The 20,829-nt window shown below is 38.7% G+C and overlaps 1 protein-coding gene across 1 annotated transcript in view; it reads left to right on the top strand.

Annotated features, from left to right (window-relative positions):
* The first annotated feature begins 14,099 nt into the window (after positions 1–14,099).
* Positions 14,100–20,829, top strand: part of LOC106871499 (uncharacterized) — a 36,946-nt gene continuing 30,216 nt past the window's right edge. The window contains exon 1 of the mRNA XM_014917988.3: positions 14,100–14,271. The gene's annotated coding sequence lies outside the window, so the exon portion shown is untranslated. The remainder of the gene's footprint in view (positions 14,272–20,829) is intronic.

Below are 20,829 nucleotides of genomic sequence, written 5' to 3' on the forward strand. Positions count from 1 at the left end.
TTCACGTTATTTTGAATTCTTCTGGTTCAAGAGGAGTGTCCCTAATATTTGCTTGTAACTTTGCAAATTTTTACATACAGATTTCAAATTTTGTCAGTGGGTGCTTTATATACTACTGGCTTATAGTTATGTAACTTAAGCTGATCTTGCTGAGTAAATTTCACTTTATGGGCAAGTAAATTTAATTAACAGGTGTAAAAGTAGCTTGCTTACCAACCACATGGTTCAGAGTTCAGTCCCACTACGTGGCACCTTGGGCAAGTGTCTTCTACTATAGCCTCGGGCCGACCAAAGCCTTGTGAGTGGATTTGGTAGACGGAAACTGAAAGAAGCCCGTCGTATATATGTATGTATATATATATATATATATATATATATATATATATATATATATATATATATATATATATATATATATATATATGTGTGTGTGTGTGTGTGTGTGTGTGTGTGTGTGTGTGTGTGTGTCTGTGTTTGTCCCCCCAACATCGCTTGACAACCGATGCTGATGTGTTTACGTCCTCGTAACTTAGCGGTTCGGCAAAAGAGACTGATAGAATAAGTACTAGGCTTACAAAGAATAAGTCCTGGGGTCGATTTGCTCGACAAAAGGCGGTGCTCCAGCATGGCCGCAGTCAAATGACTGAAACAAGTAAAAGAGTAAAAGAGATATATACACACAGAGGTGGGCACCATTAATCGAAAAGTTAATTTTGTCAATCTTTAATCTGTTAATTCTTCGAAAATGTAACGAAATTTTTCCCTTCTATCAATGTTCACAAAACACCTCAATACAACAAAGAATGAATAAAGAGGCAACTTTCATCATTAAATATCTTCCACAACTAAATATGAACACATAACATAATACAGAACACTACTAACCTTTCATTTAATATCACTAACCCCCATACATCCCATACACCATTCACATTACAGATCTAGATCTACCCAAATTGCACCAAATCCAGAACTACTTACCTCCCTTACACATAATCTTTTTACTCAGGGACTAGTAGACCTGACACCGTTCAGTATTCGGTGTGCATTCAAAGCAATGATTAGTAACATTATGATACCGGTACGCTTTTGAATCTCTTTAACAATTCACAATAATGACTTTTATTACTTTTATTCCTACCTCAATTCATCTAATTGTATATATCTATCGTTATTTTCATAAAAAACCTTTATTTTTTTAAAATTTCCAGTGTGCATTTTCGCTTATTTTTCTTCTTACTTTATAATATTCTTCTTACTTTCCCCCTATATATGTATATATATATATATATATATATATATATATATATATGTATATATATATATATATATATATATATATATATATATATATATATATATATATATATATATATATATATATATATATATATATATATATACACATATATATATATACACATATATATATACATACATGCATGCATGCATACATACATACATACATACATTCATACATATGCACGTTTGTGTGTGCGTGAGCAGATATTTATCGATGTAAACCATCATTAGTTTCTTCGAATTCTACTGTTCTACTGTTCTGTATAATATTCTAAATTATACTATACATTATACAACGAAGAGGTACCTAAAAGAAACCGAAATTTTCCAATATTATTTTATTCACTTAGTTTAACATGTTTACACTTGATATTATTCTCCATTTGAAGTAATGCATCGGTCCAGGCGCGTTTTCCTCTATTCGAAGCAGTGCTGGAATTCTTGCGAAATGATACCTTTTAACGTCTCCGTCGTTTTTTACTTCACCACTTCCACATTTGCAAATTCCGTAGCCCCAGCTTTCGTTACCAGTGATGACCTTCGAAAAAAGGTCCGGATCAACTTCCAACTGTTCTCTCAGTTCAGGACACGCATTTTGATATTCCCTGAGCAAGCGACGCACTCATATTTGCTGCAACTCTTTTCATTCGCAATTCCTCACTCAAAATTCGTTGGCAGGAATCCAGGACACATCAGTCATATCAACAAGTTCGTCATTTGTTCGGTGACGGTCCTCTAAGGTCAGTTCATGAATTTTCATGATGTTTTCATTCGTTCGGGGTGGGAGCTGGGAGTCGACGGTCGTCCTGAACGAAGTTGATCTTCAAGCGACAAGTGACCATTCCTAAAACGTGGAAACCACTCATAAGCTTGTGTTTTGCTCACGGCAGCGTCCTTGTAGGCTGTTTGAAGCGTGACAACTGTTTCGGTCGCCGTTTTCCCCAGCAGAGAACAGAATTTCACAGAAGCACTCTGTTCCTTCGTTTCAGTCATTGCAAAAATCGACGAACAAGGGAGAAGCACTACAAAACAAAGCACCACGTGGCAGTATGTCCTTAACCGAGGACACCAGTAGGCAGACTGATGATAGGGAGTCGTATCAAGCGGCAGAAGCCTGAACTACAACGGGTTTGTCCCACAGAGAACGTTTTTGGTTACTTTTGGGTACCCCCTCGTAAACCGCACTCAGCACAGCTATTTATTCTGAATAGCCCAGCCTACCGTATTGTACAAATGTATCATAAAATGCAAGCTCACTGTGTACTATTGATAAATATTTATTATCTTGAAGAGTTGAAGTCATACTCTCCCAAAGGAGAGGAATGAACTCCAAAACGCTGCCTTGCTTTTGAGACACAACATAGAGATAAAGTCATCAGTTTTGTCCCAATGACACACCATAGTGTTTATGATAAAGCTTGTGTTCTACGATAAGAATGTAAAAATATCTCTGGACACATTTGCTGTTTTTCACGTATCGTTTAGATTCCCTTGTATCAGATAACATTTATCTCCTCTCCTTATTCTTTCCCACTTCTCTTTCTCCTCTCTCTTTCTCTCTATTGACCTTTCACCTCCTTCAAGTGACCTTCAAGAGCCATTGCCGGTTATGATATGAATCTGTCAAATCTGCCCTTCATGTGTCGTAAGAAAGTCACTTCACACGAACAGGCAATAATATCACTTGCTGTATCACCACCTGTTTGGTACTGTGTCATTTTACAGTAAATACATATTAGCTAAGGTTAGATTCCAAACAACGCTTTCTAGAATAACAACTTCATTGGTGTTTGATTTTAGATAATTTAAAATTGAAATTGCTCAGTTTTCTGGCTTATTCTCCACCTTTTACTTTTTTTAAACATTTGTTTGTTGTTTATACTGTTGTGCAAGATTAAGCATAATTAAAACAAGACAAAAATTATATCTTAAAGTTCGTTTACAAAATTAGTTGTTTTATAAATAACTGTTTTACTGTTCTTCGCTTAGAGGTAATACAATACAACGTCCAGAAATTGGTTGTCTTTAGTTTGAGATTATAACTTGTCATTATAACAGAGCCGGTTGTCAACATATCAGGTTACGTTATAAGGCAACAGGTCTGTAGTTCGTATTACCATAATGGCGTTACCTGATACCTTAATAGTTATTTGTTGTTGTTGTTGTTGTTGTTGTTACCGTTTAGTCCCAGGTCAGCTTTAATCACGCAGGCTTATGAGTAAAGGCGTTCCAGTCATGACTATACCATCTTTTCAGACAGTTTATTTCAGACAACTGTAATCAATGCGTCCTTCGTCATTTTTAAAGACAGTAGAGTTTGATTTGAGAAATATTTAGCTACTAGGCGCAGGAGTAGCTGTGTGGTAAGTAGCTTGCTTACCAACCACATGGTTCCGGGTTCAGTCCCACTGCGTGACACTTTGGGCAAGTGTCTTCTACTATAGCCTTGGGCCGACCAAAGCCTTGTGAGTGGATTTGGTAGACGGAAACTGAAAGAAGCCCGTCGTATATATGTATATATATATATATATATATATATATATATATATATATATATATGTGTGTGTTTGTGTGTCTGTGTTTGTCCCCCCACCATCGCTTGACAACCGATGCTGGTGTGTTTACGTCCCCATAACTTAGCGGTTCGGCAAAAAGAGACCGATAGAATAAGTACTAGGCTTACATAAGAATAAGTCCTGGGGTCGATTTCCTCGACTAAAGGCGGTGCTCCAGCATGGCCGCAGTCAAATGACTGAAACAAGTAAGAGTAAGAGTAAGAGTACTATTTCCAGCAGGTCAAGCGATCACGTAGATGTTCTCTCATTAGCTCGTAATAGGTATTTAATATTTAAGAGTTCAGTTAGGCGGTGAGCTAGCAGAGTCGTCAGCCCGCGGGTAAAATGCTTAGCGGAATTTCGTCCGTCTATACGCTCTGAGTTCAAATTACACCCAAGCCGACTTTGCCCTTCATCCTTTCGAAGTCGACAAAACGAGTGCCAGTTGAAGACTTGTTGGCACTCCTTCGATTACGACGTCGAGGGTTCCAGTTGATTCGATCAACAGAACAGCCTACTCGTGAAATTAGCGTGCAAGTGGCTGAGCACTCCACAGACACGTGTACCCTTAACGTAGTTCTCGGGGATATTCAGCGTGACACAGTGTGACAAGGCTGACCCTTTGAATTACAGGCACAACAGAAACAGGAAGTAAGAGTGAGAGAAAGTTGTGGTGAAAGAGTACAGCATGGTTCGCCACCATCCCCTGACGGAGCCTCGTGGAACTTTAGGTGTTTTCGCTCAATAAACACTCACAACGCCAGGTCTGGGAATCGAAACCGCGATCCTATGACCGCGAGTCCGCTGCCCTAGCCACTGGGCCATTGCGCCTCCACCAGTTGAAGACTAGGATCAATGTAATCGATTTGCCCCCCCTCCCCCCGAACTTGCTGGCCTTGTGCCAAAATTTGAAACCCAAATTTAAGGGTTCAGTTGCATTAGTATGAAACCACGTACAAGTATACCTACTTATAAAGCAGCACCGTATCCCTATGGTAGAAACTGGCAGTAAAGGAAAAAATGTTGAATAATACGCTACCACGGATAAATATAAAGTCAATCCTCTCATTATTTATACCTCATTAACATAATTTTTCTCTCCATTTCGATCAACTCGAAATGACAAAATCTTGGCTGCAAAGCTAAGTAAAGTGTATTATGTTGTGGAGCTTCATCGGTCAAGCAGAAACCTTAACTATGGAGTAAAAGTTGACAAAAAAATAAATGTGTAAAATGGCAGAAAGCTCTAACTGAAAATATTCTAGTGTCGTATTCTGCATAAAAGGTTTGTTCTTTTCCATAACAACTGATGCTTCAAACAGCGGTACGAATTGTTTCCCAGTAATTCTTAGTTTCTTTCATTTTAAGAAAGAAGTGGAATATATGTTATTTGACTTTTACAGCGGTAGCAACGAATCATCAGAAATAACGAATCAACAACCACTACCTAAACTAGACACGTCAGGTCTGGATCTCAATAAAGTTTCTACATACACTGCTGACAAAATCAAGTGTAAACTATGGAAAACATAACAGAGTTTATTCAAACCTGAATATGGCTCAAAAGAACATTTTTCATAAAAATGGCTTAGCCTATATTTTGCAAAATACAAGATTTGCTACAGGAAAACTAGAATTTCATGTTGAAAATACTGTATACAACGTGTGTGGAGGCGCAATGGCCCAGTGGTTAGGGCAGCGGACTCGCGGTCATAGGATCGTGGTTTCGATTCCCAGACCAGTCATTGTGAGTGTTTATTGAGCGAATACACCTAAAGCTCCACGAAGCTCCGGCAGGGGATGGTGGCGAACCCTGCTGTACTCTACCACCACAACTTTCTCTCACTCTTACTTCCTGTTTCTGTTGTGCCTATAATTCAAAGGGTCAGCCTTGCCATACTGTGTCACGCTGAATCTCCCCGAGAACTACGTTAAGGGTACACGTGTCTGTGGAGTGCTCAGTCACTTGCACGTTATTTCACGAGCAGGCTGTTCCGTTGATCGGATCAATTGGAACCCTCGACGTCGTAAGCGACGGAGTGCCAACAATACAACGTGTACAACTATTTCAGCATCTTAACCTCCAGCACTCAGGCGCTCTACGCTCAACTCGTCTCCCCATCTTAGTATCCCTCGCTACATACACCTCCCTTTTTCAGTAACTATATCCAATCCTTCTTCCCCATAAGATCAGCTTCTTGCTCATGTCTTTCCTGCAAGCATTGACCTGCAACAGTTTAAATGGAACGGTAAAGTCACCAATTTTCCCAGTCTCGGAAGACTTGTAAGACCCATGAGTGCTACCTCTTCCTTTAGATTCAGCAAGTAAAAACGAAAAAGAAGCAAAAGGACTATACAGTTAAAGAATTTTGTGAATTTGCAGATATTGATAATTGTGATGTGTTACATCGTGTTGTAACGATCTCTCTCTCTCTCCCTCTCTCTCTCTCTCCCTCTCTCTCTCTCTCTCCCTCTCTCTCTCTCTCCCTCTCTCTCTCTCTCTCTCTCTCTCTCTCTCTCTCTCTCTCTCTCTCCCTTCCTTACTCACTTTCGCCATCTGTTGATGAAATACCTAAGTACTGAAAAGTACAAGAATGATATTTCCAAAGTCGAGTTGAAGAAAAGTCCCGAGGCGTTCTGAGAGTGATTTGGAAATGAAAGAAATGACGAATCGTCACAATCCTGTTTCTTTTTCCCCAGTCACACATTTAAATTGTTCTCAGACACCATTGAAGCTCTAGAAGCCGAGTCGTTCAGCGTAATTTTGCTATTTGAAATGTTTTAAGACAATGGCTAAACTGAAAAGCAAACCTGAGAGAATAATAAAGGACTCTAGTGTTTTTGGTGGTGATAGGCTTGGACTGAGCACCAAGGTTAGCCAGAGCTTGATCTTGATGTGTCTAAGAAGCGTGTTTTCTTTGAAAGAATCATGCAATATTTAGACTTTTCTGGAAACAACTTAACAAATCATTGAAGCTTAGCCAAACAAGCATCATCTCTTTTGGAGATTACTGCAATGCAGCCAAAGTTTGAAGCCTTCAGAATATTGGTATGTATGAATTATATGAAGATTATGTGTTTGCGGAGCCATTTATCAATACTCCTGAGATATTCGATAACAAAAGTGAAAGACGTCATTACTAATCAGTAAATTTCTTTTTCAAATCTGAAGGAGGTGAAGACATATATATTTTCTACTTAATGCAGTAATGCTCACTCAGAACAAGTTCTTTTTTCAATGATGACATTGGTGTGGAGTAACAAGAGAAACTGTATGCTAATTGGCACAGTAAAAAAACAAAGCTCCAAATGCATAATTTCTCAGAAGAGTTCTCAGTTATTTACAAGAAAATTCCTAAGAATGAGTAGAGAGCAAAAAATATAAATAAATAAATAAAAAATGATGATTGTAAAAAAAATTTCAGCTTCTCTTCAGTGAGCAGAAATTATTAAAAAAAGAGTGTAGAATGATGAATCTTTGAATAGGATAAGGCCTCTGGTGAAAATCTCTGAGAAATGATTAAAAGCCAGTTTGTTCCAGTTCACGAGTATCATTTGATAGAACTATTATGCAATAAAGCATAAATGATTTTAAAACCCCTCTTTTATGCTTATTCCGTTTTTATCTCATTTAAGCCTTTTAAAAATGCTTTTCAGAACAGCATTAAAAGTTTGGAGTGATTTATCCCCTTGTTGTATTCCTCTATCAACACTGATTTTTCATTCCCAATGTGAAGTCTTGTAGATGATGTTCACTAGTTATAATTTCTTTTTAATGATCACTATGTGAGTCTAATGTATTCTCTGATCAATAATAGCAAAGCAGAGCTAAAAATAAGTATGAAGAAGACGCAAATCATGTTTAACAACAAATAATATCAGCAGGAGTCACCTATGATACCATAACAACTAACAAATATATTTCACTTGGACAACTGGTAAAAGTGGAATGCGGTCATTTAGAGAAAGTAAAAAGACGAATCCACGCTTGGTGGGATGCTTTTGGTGAATAAAATGCCCTCTTGAAAAAAAACTGATGCAATTGTGTCTGAAGCACAAAGTATTTGACTAGTGAAACATGAGCAATAAGTAAAAACATAGCGTAATGTCTTAGAACAATCAAACGAAGTATGAAAAGATGCATGTTAGGAATCATTAAAAATGAAAGAAAATCATGTTTAAGGAGGTGAGAGTAAATGAAAGTAAAAACAAATTGAGAAGAGATACTGAGATGCGCGAGGCATGCAATCTGAACAAATAACGACAAATAGACAAAACTAGACACAGAATGAAGGGTAAAAGAGACAAGTTCATGCATTCAGAATAGATAGAAGAGAAGGCAGATGATGAGTTTATGGACGTTGCATGGATAAAAAAAAACGTACAGAATAGGACCAATTAGTACCACCTTGGAGAGGTTGGGATGCTGTGAGAAATTTTACTAGGCGGATCAAGATTGCTTTCAAACTCGGCGTGGGAGGGAGTCTCTTAAAACTCAAGGATGTTGTGGGGTGTTGCTTGGGAGGGATCCCGTATGATATTCACAAGTCTCTCTTTAGCTCTTTGAGAGGATTTCTCATTTCAGTGAGCAGATAACAGTTGAGAATGATAACAATGAAAGCCAGGTTTTTCTGAATCTATATAAGTTAAAATGGGTACTTTATTAGCATATTTATTCTTTTAAATAAAGTTAAATGTTATTTTTACAGTACTGTTTAAAATTGGTGAAAGCTCTCTGTCTGTCTGTCTCTGTCTGTCTGTCTCTGTCTGTCTGTCTCTGTCTGTCTGTCTCTGTCTGTCTGTCTCTGTCTGTCTGTCTCTGTCTGTCTGTCTCTGTCTGTCTGTCTCTGTCTGTCTCTGTCTGTCTGTCTTTGTCTCTCTCTCTCTCTGTACACACACATGCACAACACAACACATTTCTAAAACATATTTACATATGAACACACATACACATCCGGACATTTGTATGTGTATGTGACTGTGTGCACAGACGTTTATGGTACCCTATGGAGGCAGGTTTGAGATGTCCTCATTTTGGAAACTTGGTAACAGCCACCCTGATTATATAAGTTTAATCAGTTACACCATTTTAATCATTTACATATTTAATCAGTTACATATTTAATTAGTTACACACATATGGTCACATACCAAGATTAGCTATAAATAATTAATAGTGCAAATGCTTTTAAATATTGACCAGGTGTCACGAAATATGCTCACGTACATACGCGTACAGATAGTAAAACGTTTAAATACTGAACACACGAACGGGTGCTGAAATTTTCCTGGATTTTGGTAAAAGAAAGTACAGGAGGATCAGTTAATTATTATGTTATTCAACATATTTCCCTCTCAGATCCATACACTTATTACAGTGGTCCTTCAGTTTTTTTCTAAGCCCCGTAAAAGAACTCGGAAGTTTGGGCTTCCAATCAGACCTTTTGCGATACCCTTAAAGCCATGAACTTTTAAGCACTCCTTCGTATATGTTGAGAACTATGTTCATACATATACATGACTTAACCCGTCTCAGGCGTTGGTGGTTATAATTGTTTGCAGTGTAGTGTAGGCAAATATTTGTACATCAACACAATTTCATTCAGATGTCGATAGCTATGAAAAAATTTTAAATTGGCTTCAAATTTTGGCACAAGGTCTATAATTTAGGGAAATAGGGATAGTCGTTTACATTGACCCCAACGCTCAACTGGTACCTACGAAAGACAAAGTCAAAGCCGACCTCGATGGAATTTGAACTCAGATCGTAAAAACGGACGAAATTCCACAAAGCATTTTGCCTGATGCACTAACGATTCAGCCAGCTTTATTTAATATTAATTATAAAGAATAAAAAGTTTAGAATCGTATAACAATGCACTATAGAACAAAAAATGGACTATATACCTGTTGTAACTTGGTTATCTATAGTCCGATGATATTTCGGAATTACAATTCCTTCTTCAGATCTTATTTGCTGGAGTCTCATAAGATCTGAAGAAGAAGTTGTCATTCCGAAATATCATCGGACTATAGATAGCCAAGTTACAACAGGTATATAGTCCATTTTTTGTTCTATAGGGCATTGTTATACCATTCTGAACTTTTTATTCTTTACAAACAATACACAATGCTTCAAGCGAACTAAAATACTTTAATATTAATTAGTTACTTGTGCAAAATAGATCTAAATACAGATCACATATATAAAAGATAATTTCGCATATTTTGTCTCCATAATTATTCCATTCATATCTAGGAAGATTTAATGGAATATAAATCATCCAAAGTTTTTGAATGATTAGTTTATCGATTCTGGAAATTGAAAGGCAAAGTTGACGTCCTCGAGGTTTGAACTTAGAATGTAAAGTACCTTACTTCAGGTATTCTGTCCAGTGTTCTAACGATTCTGCAAGTTCAATGCAAAAATTGGACTTTCGTCGATTATGCAACGGAATGACAATTGTGGAGATTTAATATCGCTTAATTTGATTCCAATACCGGCGCTGTCTATCATTACTCTAAATAATCTAATGATTAGCCAGAACATAAACTGGAAGAATCCAAGGAAATGTCTGACAGGTCTGATACGTCTCAGATATTGAATACGATTTAGTGAAGTGATCTGACGGTGATGAGGTAGGCGATCTGTATGTAGTGGAAGTGACCATAATGTTCTTTTTTATCATTGTTTAGCCTCACAACTGACCTCTTAGAGCAAACCTACGATCAGAGATATTCCAGGAATGACACCTCAATAGTATATCACTAAGTGTATATTCTAAAGTATATATGTGATTTTTAAGGGAGATTTAGCTACTACTTCGAGCAGATTTAAAACTTGCGTAAAGGATCCTGTGTAGAATATAGTATATCGAGCATAACTAGTTACTGTTGGTATTTGTCTCGAACAGAAATATAATCAAAGCTATTTCATCCTTAACCATCCCATAATTTTTGTTGGATATAATATTTCTAGGAATTGTAATTTGGTGGGTGAATTTGGTGGCTAGCTCTTGCAGGCCGAGAGACTGATTGATTTCATTGCTGGTTCCGGAGAAATATAATTGTATGAAGTGACACAATGCTATCTCTATAATGGACATGAATTACTGCATAACTCACAGAATCATCAACTTTGGATTTCCAGTCAAATCGATATTATTTAACTTTTTCTGCTAAGCATAAATGTCACAACATCACAAATTCGATCTGAATGTTTGTTATGGAGTAAACTTATGATAAAGACGTCATCCAAGGTAGTCTAGCCTAAATGTTTGCTACCGTATTACAGAAATGGCACCGAAAGAAGTTAGTTTAGTCTGAATTCTTGTAGCGTAAACTCTGCTAAGGGCGTTATGAAAGTTTAGTTTTGAATGCTTGTTACAGAGAAAACTCTGTTAAAACCATCACCTAAGGTTGATACAAATAATTAGTTCGTTGAAGGTGATGCAATTACTCTTCATTTTGAATTGGTAAGCGATAGAAAGAAACTGAGTTTGTCGAATTCCCAAGATTTGGTTTCAATTCCTACCATCATAAATGCTCAAGTGTACGCCATGAACGTCATATTTCCTGTTTGAAACTACTTAGTGCAAATATAATCAATAACAAATCGATATTTAGTTTGAATTAAGGCAGCGAGCAGGCAGAATCGTTAGTATCTGGGCAAAATGCTTAGCGGCTTTTCGTCCGTCTTTTAGTTTTGAATTCAAATTCCGCCGAGATCGATTTCGCTTTCATCCTTTTGGGGTCGATAAAATAAGTACCAGTTGTGCACTGTAATCGGCTTACTCCTTCCTTGAACTTGCTGGCCTTGTGCCAAAATTTGAAATCAATATTTAATTTGAATTGTTTGTCTACTGACTTATCATAAACGGCAGATACCCGAGTTAATTAAATATTTTATCACATTTAGTTTCAGCTCTCTACATTCTGTCTGTCTCTCACCTTTCTCTATCTCCCTCTCTCTCTCTTTTTTCTCTCTCCTTCTCTCTCCTCCTGTCCCCCTATCTTTGTTTAAGTTTCTAGATAACAACACTCCTCGTACCTCATCGAATAATACTTTTAGATAATCGAATCAAAGAAAGAGAGAAAAGGAAAACAGAGGGAGTAAAAGAGAGAAAGAAACAGAGAAAAGGAAAACAGAGGGAGTAAGAGAGAGAAAGAAAGAGAGAAAGAAAGGACGGGAGGAAGAAAGAAAGGAAGGAAGGAAGGAAAGAGGAAAGGAAAGAAGGAAGAAAGGAAAGAAGGAACGAAGGAAAGAAGGAAGAAAGGAAAGGCAGGAAAGAAGGAAGGAAAGAAAGATGAAGGAAGGAAAAAAGAAGGAAGGAAAGAAAGGAAGGAAGGAAGGGGAAAAAAGGAAAGAAAGAAAGAAAGAAAGAAAGAAGTAAGGAAGCAAGGAAAGAAGGGAAAAGGAAGGAAAGAAGGGAGAGAAAGAATAAAGGAAAGAAAGAAGGAAGAAAGGAAAGGAAGAAGGAAAAAGGAAGGAAGGAAAGAAAGAAGAAAGAAAGGAAGAAAGGAAGGAAGAGAAGGAAGGTAGAAAAGAAGGAACGAACGAACGAACGAACGAACGAACGGAAGAAGGAAGGAAAGAAGGAGAAAGAAACTTAGATTCTACTGCTGTATAGGTTTTGATTCTTTGAATCACAAGTAAATACCTCATGATTTCATGACCCTTACAAGCCAATGAAAGAGCTTTTCCGTTTTCCTTCTATCGTCTAGAAACAGTGGCTAAATTTCCCTGAGATCGCGACCAACATGAAAAAACGGAACAATACATTCCTAAATGTCCGTTCGATCATGACTGATATGTCATGTTTTGGCACTCCGTCGCTTACGACGTCGAGGGTTCCAGTTGATCCGATCAACAGAACAGCCTGCTCGTGAAATTAACGTGCAAATGGCTGAGCACTCCACAGACACGTGTACCCTTAACGTAGTTCTCGGGGTAGATTCAGCGTGACACAGTGTGACAAGGCTGACCCTTTGAATTACAGGCACAACAGAAACAGGAAGTAAGAGTGAGAGAAAGTTGTGGTGAAAGAGTACAGCAGGGTTCGCCACCATCCTCTGCCGGAGCCTCGTGGAGCTTTAGGTGTTTTCGCTCAATAAACACACACAACACCCGGTCTGGGAATCGAAACCGCGATCCTATGACCGCGAGTCCGCTACCCTAACAACCACTGGGCCATTGCGCCTCCACCATGACTGGTATAAGGATAAACAAAAGCTACACCTATGCCACTTTTTATTTTCATTTATTATTTCTTTATGTGAAATCTACTTTTAGGTAGTCTTCGTGCTGTTCACTCTGTTACAGGCATTCGGAGCAATGCTGTGGTACCCCTCCTCTCCACGCGTTCCCCTGCAAATCTACAAAACCTACAAATGTTCGAACTGAACATTAACCAGCCAGGAAATACAAACGAAAGTCAAGGACATAGCTCTGTCTCCCGTCATCCAATTTCTGTAGGTAGGAGAGAAGACAGTAATCATGACCTTCTTCCTCGCTCCCACAAGTGGGAAAGAGGAGGAAGGTATCTCAAACCCAACTAGCCTGAATGCTTGCAAAGAAGTTAATTTGTACTTGGGGCACCCAAGGTGCTGGGTAACGATGTAAAACAGAGCGACGAATTAAGTCTACTGCCCAAGTTAATCGTAGCAGGAACTCGAAACACAGAGTTGGAATTTGTACCGTAAGGAATCTAGTCCAACATTTTAACAGTTCTACTAATCTGCTTGGTTGGTACATATCTATCGGCCTGGAAAGGACGAAAAGTAAATTTGAACTCAGATACGGGATTTCAACTCAGAGAGTCGGAACAAACATCACTCGGTATTCTATCCAACGATCTAATGACTTGGCCAATTAGAAACTAACGATTACCTCCAGCACGCCGTCCTTAATCTTAATAATAATAAAATCGCAATGGTCACCGTTTGAACGTTTTGAACCGTAGGTCTTTCATCAGAGCTCATCTAGAGGTCAGCAATAACAAAGGTGAACAAGAAAAGAGAAATAAAAGATTCAAAAAGAACACTGTACAACACACAAAAACAACGTTGAACAATAACAAAATAATAACTGATAAGATATTTTGAAGAATTAATAGCATTTGGTTGACACCTGCTGCTGTCGACACCGGGTATTGGCCGGTTTGGGGGAATGCAGTTTGGCTATGGGATAAGTAGTAGCGATAACACTGGAAGTAGCAGCAGCAGCAGCAGCAGCAGCAGCAGCAGCAGTAACAGTAGTAATAGTAGTGGTGGTGGTAGTGGTGCTAGTGGTATTTGTTGTAGTGGTAGTAGTAATGGAATATATCTGATTAGAGAAAATAGAAAAAGAATTGATAATATACTTAATTAGGTGTTCCAGGTATTATTGACGTTGATCAAGACTCACTTTTCACCTGTAAGTACAGCTCTATGTGTTCTAATGTACATACACACACACACACACACACACACACAAATACACACACACACACACACACACAAATACACACACACACACACACACACACACACACACGTATGCATTCATACAGACCACATGATTCAGAGTTCTATCCCACTGTTCGGCACTTTGGGCAACTGGCTTCTACTATAAACTCGGGAGATCTTCTTCCCGAGAGAAATTTAGTAGACGGAAGCTGTGCATGATTCCACAGTATATGTGTGTGTGTGTGCGCGCGCGCACACGTGTGGTGTTTGCGTATGTGCGGGCATCTGTGTTTAATTTTACAGTCTAAAACAGCTGTTCTTGGTTGTCTTTTCAAGTCTCGTAAATTAGCGGTCCGACAAATAGTGACGATAACAAGAATCTATTCTACTCTAGGCACAAGGCCCGAAATTTTGGGGGAGGGGGCCAGTCGATTAGATCGACTTCAGGATGCAACTGGTACTTAAATTATCGACCCCGAAAGGATGAGAGGCAAAGTCGACTCGGCGGAATTTGAAACTCAGAACGTAAAGACAGACGAAATACCGTTAAGCATTTCGCCCGGCGTGCTAACGTTTCTACCAGCTCGCCGCCTTTGAACGATAACCAGAAATGAAATAAGTATTGGGTTTGATGTGGTTTAGTAAACTCTTCAAGACAGTGTGCCAGTATGGCCATAGACCAATAATTGAAAGCTAAAAAAGTATATTAGCATATCGTTGCATACACTCGCACGCACGCGCACACGCATTGTTCGATGTTTTTATGTGTATATGCGTGGGGGAGTGGGGTGGTAAATGAGCAAAATCATTAAAGCGTTGGGATCGAGAGAAAGTGAGAGAAGGGGAGATAGATAGAGAGAGAGAGAGAGAAAAAGAGAGAGAGAGAGAGGGGGGAGCAGAGTGGGGATGGTTGGAATAAATATCCACACATGTATGTCCGTATTTCTATTAAAACGTATGTATTTCTATTAAAACGTTAAGCTAATAACGTTAACCTTTGTCCTTACTGTGTTCTCTATTTTTTCCTTGTTCTTTGTATTTACATCACCATATGTGTGTGTGTGCGTGTGTGTGTGTGTGTGTGTGTGTGTGTGTGTGTGTGTGTGTGTGTGTGAGTGTGTGTCTATGTGTGTGTTATAAAATTCGTTTTGACTGGGATATATATATTATTATTTTTTTTGCCTGGCCCCTTAGTACTGAGTTTTGCCATCTGTAAATGTTCTGTTATTGTTCTTAGAATTGCTTTAAAATAATAGTCTTAAATAATAATGATTTATCATTTTTACATCCAGTTCCAGTCTTGCGTGGGCTAGAAGGGCTCTTTCTTACAAGCCATCCGCCATTTGTTGCGTTCCTTAGTCATCTTCTTTGTAAGGTTCAGCATTCGAAAATCGGTCTTCACCCTTGGTCTTCCTCTTCTGCTGGTCTTCCTCTTCTGCTGGTCTTCCTCTTCTGTCATGGTCTTCCTCTTCTGCTGGTTGCGTATGCATGGATTTTCTAGCACTTCTACACTCACCTGACATCACCCATACGCATTACGTGTCCGTACAAGCTTAGCTGTCTGTCTTGTGCACGACGACTAATTCATTTTATAGCCAGCTTTTCTGTCAACTCTTCCGTATCTCGGCGTTCATGCACATTAACGTTGCTAATTCAATATTCATGTTCGCTCCGTTTCTTTCCAATCTTCGCAAATCTTCTGTATTCTCTGCCCACATCTCACTACCATGCAGCATCGCGTTTCGTACGCAAACATCGTACGATCCACCTTTGCTCGGAGAGAGAGAGAGGGGGGAGGAAGGAGAGCAAGAGAGAGAGGGAGGAATCCCTTTGTTGTCAGTAGATGTAATAAGCTCTCTGAAGTGTCTCCACTCTATTTTCATGCTGGCTTTTATGCTTTCAGAACAACCCTTTCCCTGCTAATTAAGTAGCTTAAGTAACAGAAGCCACCAACCATTTCACTAGGGTCTTCTGAGCATTGCAAGAAATACATTTGACTGGTGCCCTATTACTTGATTGACTGTGCAGGTGACTAACTTGAGCCCTACTTTTCAACATCGCGACTAAATCAAATGGACTGGTTACTTTCCTCAACCTCGTGTCCTTAATGACCATTTTGACTGTATTTCAGTTGCTGGTCCATCTGTTCTGGATACCTCGGGTAAGATCATCCTCCTCTAACAAATTTTCCACATCCAACAGTCTCTCGAAGTACCATTTCTAAACTTATTTCTACTCAGTCTCATTGAAAGACAGTGCGCCACCGTCGTCCCGAATACACTGGTCCCCAGTATCTTGGTTCACTCTGACACTACCATGCAATCCAGAACACATGTCACCTCATATCCCTCCAACACCGAACATAAGGAAACTTCCTTCTTTCGGCTTCCCTCCGTGCCATGAACTCTTGTCCAGCTTCTCTTCCTTCCACACACTACTGGTATTTGCTGCCCTTTTTCTTCCATTCTTTTCAAGCTGTCTTTCAGCTTTTATGGTATTGTCTACAGTTATATTCCACCTCCATATTACTCTTCATCAAGCTGAAGCCTTACTCCAGCCACAGCACTAGTCTTTAGCTTTCAGTGGGTTAACTTGTGAAAACTGCCAGTTGTCCCCTTCCTTCAGATTGTTTTTTGTCTCTTAGTCTAATTCTTATTCTGAAGTTTCTAATTAGTAGCCTATGTTGGGTGACATATATTCTTCACAAGAAAAAAAAACCCATTAGTCTATCTGGTTTGTAAGTTCACCTAACTGGAAGGTATCAAGCAGCTGGTCCGTTTCCTGTTGTTCGTGTTGCAGATGCCTTGATCCTCCTTCATGTCTTGAACCGTATCTCACAACACCATGTACAGTAGAGTAGCCATCAAATTGCTGCCGATCATGTCTATACAAGTCATTAACCATGATAATGATATCACTGTTATTTGTTATCGAGGCAGTTCACAAGAGAGCCTCGTAGAAGCAGCTCTTTCGTTCATCAGTTAGCCCCAATTGTAGTACGTAGGTAGAGGTAGCAGTTTCTGTTGCTTTACTTACAATTTGTCTAACCTTAATTAATCAGTCACATATTCTGGTTACTTCAATTTCATCATCTAGCATTTTTCAGCCACTAGTATCTAGACCATCTAAACCAGCATTGTTACCTACTCAGAAGAATAGTGTTTCTTTTGTTTGAGAAGTATCTGGTTGGCTTCCTTTGTAAAGTATCCTAGCAAAGATCTCAATGAAATGAATTCATTTTAAGAATAATAAAATAATGAAATTTAATGATGGCTGAAATGAAGGCCGCAAGATTGCTCAGTCAGTCTAAACAGTAACAGTAACGACAACAAAACAAATTTAAGATGAGCGAGAAAGCATGTAGGTATATGTCACTGTCTACACTTGGTTGATTGTTCCAGTATCCCCTTTCACTAACGGCTGCTCCATTCCGGACTCGCTACAGGGTCTCTGAGATGTACCTTCTTTGTGCTTCAACATACGCCTCCCAAAACAAATTGCAGCTTTATTGCTGGTTGTACCGGTATTGGGTGGAGACTGCAGTACATTTTTCAAACGAAGCCCTCTGCCTAAGGGCTGAACGGGTCTCTTGTTAGCCCACGCGACGGACGATGCGGTATGGTTATTTTTTCGAACCCTTTTCATATTGCAGGTTTTGGTGGTCTTATTCACGCCAAGCATCAAACTAGTATTTACACGCGAAATTCTCCAGTATTGAGGCATAGATTTCGCTCTAAGTGTCGGCGTCTCTTGTTTGTTATTTATGACTTGTTACATTCCTGCAACAGCTCAACTAAAGTTATTTCAATATTTCACCAGACAAATTTTTTCACGGTGCACTCCACGAAAACATTCTCAAGAACAACTATCTGTAATAGGTTTTAAATGATTTACTTTATATATTCATTTTTCTCCTTTTTTGTGTGAAAAATCTCGAAGTGTGGTCCATAACACTTAAAAAAAAAAAGAAAAGTTGGGGTGGGGGCATTCTATCCTTTTTTCAACATCTTCAGAAAGATAAGTAAGTAATAGTTGCACATATCAACATATATGCATCTGTTACACCCAAGAAGTATTATAGCCTTCTGTAGCTGTGTCAAGTTCCATGTCATGTCAGATGGAGGAAGAAAAAAATCTGCAACAGAAATATTAGTTTCCTTTCACTAGTTAATTATATGGATGTATTGCCGATCGAATTGAACTGAATATATTACCGATGGTTCTTTTATTGGCCCCCGGAGGAATAAAGACGAACGAAAAGTTGATACAGCAGTATTCAGGTCAGAATGTTGAGCAGCAATGCTAATTGCAACGAATATTTTATTATGCTGCTCCACCATTTTCGTAAACTTACCGCATTTTATTACCTAATGATTTCTAGCATGAGAACAGGGCTTCAAGTTTGGTGTGTGCTAAAAACGTTCGTTTCGCAATCACATTAGTTTCAGTTCGATCCAATTGCACAAAACTTTGATCAATTGTGTCCTATCATACCAATGCAGAATTGAGTAGATGGAAACTTTGCAAACCTGTCATTCTCTCTCTCTCTCTCTCTCTCTCTCTCTCTCTCTCTCTCTCTCTCTCTCACTCTCTCTCTATCTATCGATATATTTATCTATCTACCTACCTATCTATCTTTGTGTGAGTGCATATATGGGTACATTTGTGTGTGTGTGCATGTGGATGTGTTTGTGTGTGGATGTGCATGTGTGTGGATGTGCGTGTGTGTGTGTGCATGCGTGTGTGTATGTGCATGTAAGTTTGTGTGTGTGCGTACAAATATCATTGAGAAAGCTGAAAAATCTGTGCGATATTTGTTCTGCTCCGATTTCACAGATACTCCCTTGTCATGTTCGCTGTCAGAAATGCAATGAATAAGTGACTTGTTTGTAGGAAACCTTTAACCAATGACGTGATTGTTCACAAATTGTAAAATAATACATAAATTAAAATTATTAAATAATTAAAAAGAAGTCGATTATATTACCTTCAGTACTTTCATTTTATCTTTTAGTCAGAAGGCAAAGTAGTGGTCATGACCCGTTACAGGGTCTCCAGGACTTGTAGAATGGAGGAAGATATTCTCAAACCGGAGACCTGGCTCGTATGCTTGTATCAGAAGGAATTCTGTTAAAAGCACCAAAGGCGTCAGGTGGTGGTTTTAAACTGTGCAGCAGGTTAAGCTGCTCTTTAGTAGGTCTCTAGTGCGATTTGAGCTCATTACGCTAAGAATCGAAATGAACATCACTAAATATTAGGTCCAATGTGTTTACCTTGAAAGGGTAAAAGGCAAAATTAACTTTGGTGGCATTTGAACCTAGAACTCAGAGTGTCGAAGCAAATTCTACTAAGCATTCTGTCCAGCATTCTAATGATTTTTGCCAATTCACCGCCTTAATGGAGTTCTAGTTAGGGGGCCTGAAAGGATGAAAGACAAAGTTGGTTCCTGTGAGATTTTATTTTAGAATATAAAAAGATGTAACTTAATACAGCAAAGTATTTTGTGCCTCAGTTTACCGAGTGCTCATAACTGTAGCGAGTAGCTGCATGATTTCTAAGCCCGGATTCGCAACTGAATCAACATTTTCGTACAAGTTCTCTGCCTATTGTTCTCGCCTGTTGTACTAGGACATTTATGAGAATAAACTGATCTCTTAACCTTTTCGAGTCATACATGAGTGAAAACTGATAACAGCCTGATCTAGTTTGGTTAGAAAGGATATAAATAAGCAGCCTCAAATTGGTTCGCTCTCTTTGGTCCCTTGCCCGCTGGTCAAAGGACATCTCTCTTTCCCACTTCAAGTATGGCCTTTCATCAACATAACTCTTAATCTATCTCTTACTCTTTCTGTCTCTAGTAGTCACTCACAGATGAAGCTAACTATCATACAGAACAGACTAAAGAAGAAAAAAACTGGCATCCCATCTGTTACGACGACAAGGTTTCTAGTCGATCCGATCAACGGAACAGCCTACTCGTGAAATTAATGTGTAAGTGGCTGAGCATTCCACAGACCCATGCACCCTTAATGTAATTCTCAGGAAGATTCAGTGTAACACAGAATGTGATAAGGCTGGCTTTTTGAAATACAGATACTATTCATTTTTGCAACTGAATGGATCGCTGCAACGTGAAATAAAGTATCTTGCTCAAAAACACAATGCGCCGCCGGGGATCGAACCCACAACCTTTCGATTGCAACCGAATACCCTAAGCACTAAGCTACGCGCATTCACACTATATAATAACAAATAACCTGTGTTATAACTTACTTTGTAACGACGATAATAACGATATAAATAAAGGGCCATCTCAACAACCAGTTAAAACATTGTTCTCTCATATTTATTCGGTGTATATTACCACTACACATGATCGTTATAACTGGTGACCTCCGATGTTTATAAACTATTAAAATTAGATCTTACACTTAACTGCTACAAACAGGTGACTTCCGACGTTCATTGATCGTTATACTTAATCATTACATATCAATTTGGCACTCGACCAGTACAAAAGAATTTA

The sequence above is a fragment of the Octopus bimaculoides genome, chromosome 2 (assembly GCF_046866305.1).
Source record: "Octopus bimaculoides isolate indiv1 chromosome 2, ASM4686630v1, whole genome shotgun sequence".
NCBI classification, from domain to species: Eukaryota; Metazoa; Mollusca; class Cephalopoda; order Octopoda; family Octopodidae; genus Octopus; species Octopus bimaculoides.